Genomic DNA, 11,681 nt, shown 5'->3' with positions numbered 1-11,681 from the left:
TCGGCAGTTCATGACCCTCAGGGAGGCTGTTAGCCCATACTCCCAGGAATGCTTCGAAGCATTTCTGGCTACAGCCGTACTCAGCCTTGACTGCAATCAGTTGCGAGATGGCATCCAACTGAGATATTTTCGCACCCGCATAAAGAGGTTTCTTCGACGAGGCCAAGACCTCCAAGAAGGCCTTTGCGGTTGACTCCGGCTCCTCCGGTTCATTCTCTGAAGGTGTCGCATTTGCCGTTTCTGTAACAATGACATCATCTAGCATGTCCCTGACCCCGTCGTCCTCATATCCATCGATGCGTTGTCGCATCACCTCCTCTCTACCACGGTCCTGCTCGGCTATGTTTATCGGCGGCATGTCAAAGTTTGGCATATATCCGTGCGTGCGAAGGTGCTCACTCATGTCCGTTTGATTTCTACGGTGACGTCTGGCACATCTCGCACAGGGGCATGGTGGGATAATTCTCATTGGACGACGGAATATCTCCTTCAAATACACATCGGTTTTCGCGATCCACTCTGATGTTACTCGATTCTGACGGATAAAACCACTGTACATCCACTGATTATCTGCCATCCTCTGCTTTTTTGCAACCCACACAACATAATTAAGGATTCACTTAAATTAATGGCATCAAATTTTCAGTTTCTACCGCGTTTAATCCACCTACATCTCTAATAGGTAAAGATGGGTCCTAATCCCACCCGAGGATGTGTAGATTGAGTATGTTCTCCATTCTACCCCGTTCCGAGACAAAATTTTGGCAGCACCTCCCCGCTGTTCTCCAGATACACGTCTCGGCAAATAGCCGAGAGAATGTGCTCCGGAGAACAATGGGGAGGCGCCGCCGAAATCCTGTCTCGGAACGGGGTAGAACATGGAGAACATACCCAATCTACACATCCTCGGGCTGTCCGTGGAAAACGCTGGACAATCCGAAAGAGCTGCGGTGATAAATATGCAATTGAATGCATATTTATCCATGCAACCCTTTCGGACGGGAGACGCCTAGGTTATGTCAGTTGACTTGAGAATGAAATCTAGTGATGTGAAAAAATGGAGGAGATGGACTTGTAGCTCACCCTCGACTGTAGAGGAAGTAGTCGAACAGCAGAGGGATGCTCAGGGGGACCAACGCGTCGTACAACGGTCACTCCGATGAAATGCGACACCACAAAGCCTGCAAATTCCATCGCGGCAAAAAATTAGAACATCACAACTCATAGAACATCACAATATCATCATCATCGTCTAACAATCATCGAATCATAAAAAAACATCAACATCATCTAAAAATTATCGAAGCATAAAAAAACACCATCATCTATCATCATCATCATCATCTACCAATCATCTATCATCTATCATCATCATCATCATCATCTACCAATCATCTATCATCATCATCATCTCAAAATCATCGAAGCATAAAAATCATCATTATCACTTCTCATCTAACAATCATCATCATCATCTCAAAACAAATCCGTATGAACAAGTTATCTATCTAACTACCATCTATGTGTCTAACTATCACATTTAGTCCTCTTATCCTCTGCAAAATCATGAAAAAACAAAAAAAATCTGGGGAGGGAGCCGGACCTAACGGAGAGGAGGTCGAGGCGGCGGCGGGGTCGCTGCATTGCGGGGGGGGGGGGGGGACGAGGTCGGGGCGGGGCGGCGGCCAGGGCGGGGACGAGGTCGAGCCGGGGCGGGGGCGTCGGCCGAGGCGGAGACGAGGTCGGGGCGGGGACGAGGTCGGGGCGGGGAGGGGCGTCGGCCAGGGCGGAGACGAGGGCGGGGCGGGGCGTCGGCCGGGCCGGGGACGAGGTCGGGGCGGGTGGGTGGAGCAACGGCGCGGGGCGGGTGGGTGGAGCAGCGGCGCGGCGCGGGTGGGTGGGTGGGGACGGGGCGGGTAGGGTGGAGCGGCGGCGCGGCGCGGGTGGGTGGGGACGGGGCGGGTAGGCGAAGCGGCGGCGCGGCGCGGGTGGGTGGAGATGGCGGTGGCCGGTGGCGGGGCGAGCGGCTAGGGGGGCGTCGACGGCGCGGAGAGGGTGGCGGCGGCGGTTGGGTGTCGAGGAGATCGAGGGAGTTGGATCGGGGTCGAGGAGAGAAACGAGTGGAGGAGGAGGGCCGGGGTGACGAGGATAAGGTGGCCCTATGCCGACGGCCAGGCCGTCGGCATAGGAGTGGTCCCACCTGACAGCGAGAGGGCGCACGAGTGGATAAGGGTGGCTCTATGCCGACGGCTAAGCCGTCGGCATAGATACTTTGCATTTTTTTGTTACGACATTTTTTTATTTTTTATTTTTTTGTTACGGCATGTGCTGCACCCCCCAACACCATTGCGGCCCAAACCACCCAAAGATACCCTCCGTGTCGTCCCGACGTGGCTGTTTCCCCCCTCCGGGACACGGCGGCAGCCACGCCCGTGAGGTCTACACGGCAGGACGGGGGCCCTGGGGGAGTAGTAATGCCACCGGAGCGTCGCACCGGGCCCTCATACATGCGGGGTGGTGTGGTGGCATGTCCGAAGAGGCGGCACGCGTGTCCGGGCCCTCATACACCAGTGCCCCGTCCCGCCTAACCCTCTAGCGTTTGACCACACGATCTAGCCCTTTAACTTTCCACGGACGGGCTTTGACCAGTGGACCTCCCCACCCGGTTGTGTCAGTTCGGCCCATAGGGACACCTGGGAGCAACATCCGGGCCAAACCCACAGCTACATCCACTCCGTGTAGACCCGACGCGTCCATTTCCCCCCTCCAGGTGCCGGCGGCGGCGCCGTCCGTGAGGGGGGCCACGCACCGGAGACGTGTCCCGCCTCTTCGGACATGCCACCACACCACCCCGCATGTATGAGGGCCGGGTGCGACGCTCCGGTGGCATTGCTACCCCCAGGGCCCCGTTCCCGCCTAACCCTGGAGCGGTTGACCACGGGATCTAGCCCTTTGACTTCCCACGGACGGGGTTTGACCAGTGGACCTCTCCACTCGGTTGTGTCAGTTCGGCCCATAGGGACATCCGGGAGCAACATCCGGGCCAAATCCACAGCTACATCCACTCCATGTAGACCCGACGCATCCGTTTCCCCCCTCCAGGTGCCGGCGGCGGCGCCGTCCGTGAGGGGGGCCACGCACCGGAGACGTGTCCCGCCTCTTCGGACATGCCACCACACCACCCCGCATGTATGAGGGCTGGGTGCGACGCTCCGGTGGCATTGCTACCCCCCGGGCCCCCGTCCCGCCTAACCCTGGAGCGGTTGACCACGGGATCTAGCACTTTGACTTCCCACGGACGGGCTTTGACCAATGGACCTCTCCACTCGGTTGTGTCAGTTCGGCCCATAGGGACACCCGGGAGCAACATCCGGGCCAAACCCACAGCTAGATCCACTCCGTGTAGACCCGACGCGTCCGTTTCCCCCCTCCAGGTGCCGGCGGCGGCGCCGTCCGTGAGGGGTGCCACGCACCGGATACGCGTCCCGCCTCTTCGGACATGCCACCACACCACCCCGCATGTATGATGGCCGGGTGCGATGCTCCGGTGGCATTGCTACCCCCCAAGGCCCCCCTCCCGCCTAACCCTGGAGCGGTTGACCACGGGATCCAGCCCTTTGACTTCCCACGGACGAGCTTTGACCAGTGGACCTCTCCACTCGGTTGTGTCAGTTCGGCCCATAGGGACATCCGGGAGCAACATCCGGGCCAAACCCACAGCTAGATCCACTCCATGTAGACCCGACGCGTCCGTTTCCCCCCTCCAGGTGCCGGCGGCGCCGCCGTCCGTGAGGGGGGCCACGCACCGGAGACGTGTCCCGCCTCTTCGGACATGCCACCACACCACCCCGCATGTATGAGGGCCGAGTGCGATGCTCCGGTGGCATTGCTACCCCCCAGGGCCCCCGTCCCGCCTAACCCTGGAGCGGTTGACCACGGGATCTAGCCCTTTGACTTCCCACAGACGGGCTTTGACCAGTGGACCTCTCCACTCGGTTGTGTCAGTTCAGCCCATAGGGACACCCGGGAGCAACATCTGGGCCAAACCCACAGCCAGATCCACTCCGTGTAGACCCGACGCGTCCGTTTCCCCCCTCCAGGTGCCGGCGGCGGCGCCGTCCGTGAGGGGGGCCACGCACCGGAGACGCATCCCGCCTCTTCGGACATGCCACCACACCACCCCGCATGTATGAGGGCCGGGTGCGACGCTTCGGTGGCATTGCTACCCCCAGGGCCCCCGTCCCGGCTAACTCTGGAGCAGTTGACCACGGGATCTAGCCCTTTGACTTCCCACGAACGGGCTTTGACCAGTGGACCTCTCCACTCGGTTGTGTCAGTTCGGCCCATAGGGACACCCGTGAGCAACATCCGGGCCAAACCCACAGCTAGATCCACTCCGTGTAGACCCGACGCGTCCGTTTCCTCCCTCCAGGTGCCGGCGGCGGCGCCGTCCGTGAGGGGTGCCACGCACCGGATACGCGTCCCGCCTCTTCGGACATGCCACCACACCACCCCGCATGTATGAGGGCCGGGTGCGATGCTCCGGTGGCATTGCTACCCCCCAAGGCCCCCCTCCCGCCTAACCCTGGAGCGGTTGACCACGGGATCCAGCCCTTTGACTTCCCACGGACGAGCTTTGACCAGTGGACCTCTCCACTCGGTTGTGTCAGTTCGGCCCATAGGGGCATCCGGGAGCAACATCCGGGCCAAACCCACAGCTAGATCCACTCCATGTAGACCCGACGCGTCCGTTTCCCCCCTCCAGGTGCCGGCGGCGGCGCCGTCCGTGAGGGGGGCCATGCACCGGATACGCGTCCCGCCTCTTCGGACATGCCACCACACCACCCCGCATGTATGAGGGCCCGGTGCGATGCTCCGGTGGCATTGCTACCCCCCAGGGCCCCCGTCCCGGCTAACCCTGGAGCAGTTGACCACGGGATCTAGCCCTTTGACTTTCCACGGACGGGCTTTGACCAGTAGACCTCCCCACCCGGTTGTGTTACGTCAGCCCATAGGAACAATTGGGAGCAACATCGGGGCCAGACCCACAGCAAGATCCCCTTCGTGTAGACCCAACGCGTCCGTTTCCCCCCTCCAGGTGCCGGCGACAGCGCCGTCCATGAGGGGGGGCACACCCCGGAGCCCCAAGATGGGCGTCTACGCATGCATGAACACTTTCACATATGCATCGGGACTCGTGTGATGTTTCAGTGACATAGCTACACCCCGAATTCCCCGACTAACCAGAATTCCTTCCGTGCCGACCGTTTCCCCCCTCCGTGACACGGCGATAGCGACGTTCGTAACGGGGGGCAATCGATATACCATCGGGTATGTTTTTTTATGCAAAAGCAAAAACTAAAATAAAGTAAAAATAATAAAACAAAGTAAAAATAAAAAAATAAAGTAAAATACATGTATGCCGACGGCAAGGCCGTCGGCATATCTGTGCACACACGCAGGTTGTCCCACGGATCGATGACGTAGCGTGGCACACGGATCGATGACGTGGCGAAGGGGCCTATGCCGACGGCTATGCCGTAGGCATACCTCTGCCACAGATAAAATAAAAAATTAAGTAAAGTAAACATATGCCGACGGCAAGGCCGTCGGCATATCTGTGCACACGGATCGATGACGTGGTGTGGCACACGGATCGTTGACGTGGCAGAGGGGCCTATGCCGACGGCTATGCCGTAGGCATACCTCTGCCACAGATATGCCGACGGCCGCCGTTACCGCCCGTCGGCGTAGGATAAACACCGTCAAATGGTCAGCACTGACCGGGGTGGTGGGCCCTGGCTAAGCCGACGGCCTGCCCTATGCCGACGGGCCCCGTAGGCGTATCTCGGGCGGTCCCGACGGCCTCGTCTATGCCGATGGCCCCGTCGGCATAGATGTATGTATGCCGACGGCTTTTCTGCGCCTACGGCCTACCCTTGGCCGTCGGCATAGGTCCGGCGATGCCGACGAGGGCCGTCGGCATAGATTTGGCCGTCGGCAAACCCAGTTTTTCTGGTAGTGTGATAAATCATCATCAGGTTAATCTACGAGCAACCTAGAAATGCCAATGCCATGGTGCCATGATAAAATTGCTCCAGGATCTCCCTACCATCACATAAACACAAGGAAGCAAGTTCACTGAAGCAAGAAGAGAGTCGCCAGGTAACCGGCAAGCTCATTGAAATTATGTTTCTTCAGAGGCAGTGGCACTGGGGTACAACATATACTTTCGAGTTTGTTCGCCTCCGCACATCGCATGGATACCCAACTAAATCTATCTTTGCTTCGATTTTTCTGGTGTTCCGCTCACGAATCAATTTATCAACCCACAAAAATAGATACTAATAGAACTCCACTATATATGTTACAGAACGACAATGAAATAAATACACAACAAAGGCAGTTTCTTTGCCAGAAGTTCGTATACAGAGTGCACTATCGATGCGCAATGCAGAACTGTATTCCTTCCTACAGGACTTGTTACAACTTACAAGTACGGAAATAACAAATGAATAGAGAGAGAGAGAGAGCCTATCAGGACGAGCGTCGCTGCACTAGCTTCAGGACGGGTTTTGTTTTATGCTCGGAAAGTTGCTGTTGCAACTCTTGCTTGAGTTCGTCACCATACGAACCCTTCAGCCACACTTCTTTGAGATCACTCAGATGCTCTAGCCCAGAAATCCGCAAAGACGCCCCATCAGAGCAGTGAATCTTCAGCACCTCAGTTACACAAAACACTCTCTCTACAAAAGTTACGTGTAACTTGGAGGTGCAATCGATCTCTAGAACCCGTAATCTCCAAAAGATAACATTACCCAGGGTGCTAAAATTGAGTTCGCCATCTTGAATTGGCTTGACACAAAGGCCACGTAAGCAATATCTATCTGGTAATCCACCAAGGAAGTGCATGTCTTCTGGCAATAGTATAGTCAACTCAAGATCCAACTTCTTGAGATTATCAAGTTGCTTGATCCAAATCGGCAGTTTGTTTACATGCCCGTACAGCTTGAGGCTCTTTAGGGTCTTGGGTGGCTGGGAAATCATGTCACCAAAACAAGCAAATAACCCCTGTTTATCCTTATCGAGTCGTAGTGACAAAGACTCAGATGGGCATGACCGGAGATGAAATAACACAATTCTTGTAATAGTTTGATTGTTTATGCCAGACACGCCGAGCTTGCGCAGTTGTGTAAGGTTCTTAAGCTCCTTTAGGATTGCCTTCCCATTACAAATATTGGCATTGACAACACCAATAGTATGCAAGGCTGTCAACCTCCCAAATCCTATAGGAACCTCAACACCATCATTATGAAATCGGCGTCTATGCAACTTGGGTAACCAGCTAGAAACCAAACTACATGGCCGCACTAGTAGAAAAAGGGTCAAATGTGAAGCACAATAGTGCCGGTTGGAATTTCAGCCGGCACTAATGTGTACACTAGTGCCGGTTCGTGGCGGCGATCAATAGCAACGGTTCGTGGCGAACCTTTAGTACCGGTTCATGCCACGAACCGGTACTAAAGAGGCTGTGTCAGCCTGCGGTCAGGCTATGGCCCCACCATCACCATTTAGTGCTGGTTCGTACCACGAACCGGTACTAATGAGGTTATGGCAAGCTGTTTTTTAGTTCCACCTCGCGAAGTGAGAGGGACTAGGAGCGGTTTATAAGCCCTGAGTGAAGAATAAAATTATATTTGCTATTTTTCAATCGTTTACAAAATGACCATGAAATTGAAAATCACTACAAAATGAACTCTGAAAATGTTGAATTTTGGCAAACTAGATGAAAAACTACTCACAAAATGAACTCTGAAGAGGAAGAAGAAGAAGGAGAAGAAGAGAAGAAGAAGAAGAGGAAGAAGAAGGAGAAGAAGAAGAAGAGGAGGAGGAGGAGGAGGAAGAAGAAGAAGAGGAAGAAGAAGGAGAAGGAGAAGAAGAAGAAGGAGGAGGAGGAGGAGGAGGAGAAGAAGAAGAAGAAGAAGAAGAAGAAGAAGAAGAAGAAGAGGAAGAAGAAGAAGATGAAGAAGAAGGAGAAGAAGGAGAAGAAGAATAAGAAGAAGAAGGAGGAGGAGGAGAAGAAGAAGAAGAAGAAGAAGAAGAAGAAGAAGAAGAAGAGGAAGAAGAAGAAGAAGGAGAAGAAGGAGAAGAAGAAGAAGAAGAAGAAGAAGGAGGAGAAGGAGGAAGAAGAAGAAGAAGAAGAAAATAAAGCAGAAAAGAAATAACTATATAAAAAACGTACTCAAAAATAAATAGAAGAAAATAAATAATGCAGAAAAGAAAAAAAATTATATAAAGCAAAAATATTCACAAAGAAACTAAATACGGCAAAAAACTACTCAGAAATAAATAGAAAAAAAAGCAGAAAATAAATAACTATATAAAAAATTACTCAAAAATAAATAGAAGAAAATAAATAATGCAGAAAAGAAAAAAATTATAAAAAAATGTTGGGGCGCTGCCCTGTGGGCCTGCCAGACCTTGGGTGTGCAAATACATGCCCAGTAGGGCCAGCAGACTCACAGGGCAGCGCGCCCTAGTTAGGCCCAGAAGCCTGCTAAATAGAGGAGTTCGAAAGGGCAGCCGCGGCTGGCTTTATAAACCAGTGCGGCTGCCCTTCGCTCGGCGAGGTGGGACTAAACATAGCGCACTGCGGTGGCAGCGCACGGCCTTTAGTACCGGTTGGTGGCTCCAACCGGTACTAATGTGTTGCCCTTTAGTACCGGTTGGAGCCACCAACCGGTACTAAAGGCCCTCGTTTCCCGCCGCTTGGGCTGGCCAAAATTGGCCTTTAGTACCGGTTGGTGGCTCCAACCGGTACTAAAGGCCCCTCCTATATATATGGCACTTACGAAAATTCAGTTATCTCGTCGACCACTTCGTTCCACTCCTCGCGCGAGAGTCCTCTCAATCTATCGTCTCCGGCGCCGCCGCCGCGCCGCCGTGCCGTCGCCCTCGCCGCCCCCGCCGCCCGTCGTCGTCGTCGCCGCGCGCCCCCGCCGCCCGTCGTCGTCGCCGCCCCTGCCGCCCGTCGTCGTCGCCGCCCCCGTCGCGCGCCCGTCTCATCGCCATCGATCCCTGCCGCCGCGGGCCCGTCTCGTCGCCGTCCCCGGCCGCCGCCGCCCGTCTCGTCGCCGTCCCCGGCCCCCGCCACCCGTACGCGCCCGGCGGCCCACTCCATATACGTACACACACACGCATACACGCATACACACACACACACACACACTACACACACACAGACACACACACACACGTGCATACACACACACTACACACACACACGCATACACACACAGACACACACAAACACACACACACACTACACGTACACTACACACACACACATACACACACACACACACGTATACACACACACACATTTTTTTACTTATTTTCTGTTTTCTATAATGTTTAGATGAATTAGAACTATCTAGTTTATTTTTAGAATGTTAGAAATGTTATCATCCATGAATTAGAAATATGTTAATGTTTAGTTGAACTAGTGAATTAATATATAGAACGAACTAGTTTATTTTTAGTAAATGCTTAGTTGAACTAATAGAATTAATATAACTAGTTTATTTTTAGTAAATGCTTAGTTGAACTAGTTGAATTAATATATATAACTAGTTTATTTTAGTAAATGCTTAGTTGAACTAGTTGAATTAATATAATAACTAGTTTATTTTTAGTAAATATAATGCTTAGTTGAACTAGTTGAATTAATATATAGAACTAGTTTATTTTTAGAAAATGCTTAGTTGAACTTGTTGAATTAATATATATAACTAGTTTATTTTTAGTAAATGCTTAGTTGAACTAGTTGAATTAATATAACTAGTTTATTTTTAATAAATTCTTAGTGGAACTAGTTGAATTAATATAGAACTAGTTTATTTTTAGTAAATGCTTACTTTGAACTAGTTGAATTAATATAACTATTTTATTTTTAGTAAATGTTTAGTTGAACTAGTTGAATTAATATATAGAACTAGTTTATTTTTAGTAAATGCTTACTTTGAACTAGTTGAATTAATATAACTAGTTTATTTTTAGTAAATGTTTAGTTGAACTAGTTGAATTAATATATAGAACTAGTTTATTTTTAGTAAATGCTTAGTTGAACTAATTGAATTAATATAACTCTTTATTTTTTGTAAATGCTTAGTTGAATTAATAGAAGTAGTTGAATTAATTGAATTAGTAAGTGTTTAATGTTTCGCCTAATATGAACATAGAAAATGTCGTCTGACGACGGAAAAAATTTCATTATGTGCCAATACTGTGAAGACCAGCGCGGCCAGTGCGACAGAAATGTCCTTGTTGATGGTAGGCGATTCAGCATCAAGCTGGATGAGACTTTCGAATTTGATACAGTAAGTCACAATGACAAGTCTGTTTTCGTAATTAAGCATGACTTATATATGCTTCATTTGCCTGACTTATAATTTTTAATTTTCACTATTCTACTAGCGCATCCCCTGCCATGCAAGAATTTTTCTCTTGGATAAGATAGGTTTCAAAGATATGGAAACTATGGAGGTAAAGAGAGCTTACCTGAAAACTGAGCATGATGGTTACACTTTCAACGTCAAAGTATACAATACACACACATACACCTATTTTGAATGCAAAACTTGGCAAGCACTATGCAAGGCTTATGCATTTGAGCCTGGTATGGTTATCACCTTTGATATTCGTCCGGAAGATGATATTGAAGGTAATAGAGACATATGGGTCGATGTGTAGACGCCTCCAGTTCTACCATTATGTGAGTTCTTCTCAATTATATTTTTGTCTTTGATATTGCTTATTTCAAAAATAACTGACAACTAATTTCTATTGACAGCTTATCTCCATTCAACCAAACATGTCCGGCGCTTGGTAGACAGGACCTACTACTGTCCCGGAGCTGAACTAAACTGCGAGGAGATAAGTCATTATGTTTCATGGCCTGAGGATCTTCATACTGTCAAGACAAATTTTCTTCCTGCACTTAGAAATGTTAGTACTCAAAACGTACGACCAATAGTGATGGTATTGAACTACGGTCACATCTATTTAGGAATGATGGTAAGATATTTACTATTTGTCCTCAGTGCATATTTTGCATACATATTTTTTTGCTAAACTTTCATTGCTAAGTATATTAATTAAGTACTATACGATGTTCTTTAACAGGGACTCCCGATGACAGTTGTGCCTCAGGGGATCGAGACTAAAGGTTAGATGTCAATTGTTAGCTTACGGCCAAGATATCCTGCATTGCACATGAATGCATTCAGGATTTCTAGAAGCGATGAATGCTTAATAGTGAAAGATTGGAGGAAAATTGTTAATGATCGCAGAGAAGTACTAGGGGGCAGCAATGAGAAGCGCAGCCCACGATTAGGAGACAAGTTCATCGGCATGCTCTAGTATGATCAATCAGGAGAGCTATACATGTTCTATGCTATTTTACCAGAGAGAGATAGTAGCTAGCAGGAGTGATTCAGCTAGTTCTTCATGCTGCTCTTAATTAGTACTTGTCCTTTCATGTCTGTGTTCTTCGTTTTGAACTTAAGTGATTTGCTTTTGTGGTGTTATATATGAACGCTTATAATATCATGACAATCATGTTGAACTCGATGATTGGTTCTACTAGAAATTCTGTTTATATATATATGCATAACGTGTAC

The sequence above is a fragment of the Triticum aestivum genome, chromosome 1B (assembly GCF_018294505.1).
Source record: "Triticum aestivum cultivar Chinese Spring chromosome 1B, IWGSC CS RefSeq v2.1, whole genome shotgun sequence".
In the NCBI taxonomy this organism is placed as follows: domain Eukaryota; kingdom Viridiplantae; phylum Streptophyta; class Magnoliopsida; order Poales; family Poaceae; genus Triticum; species Triticum aestivum.
The sequence above is the reverse complement of the archived record's forward strand: the minus strand, read 5'-3'. Positions refer to the sequence as shown.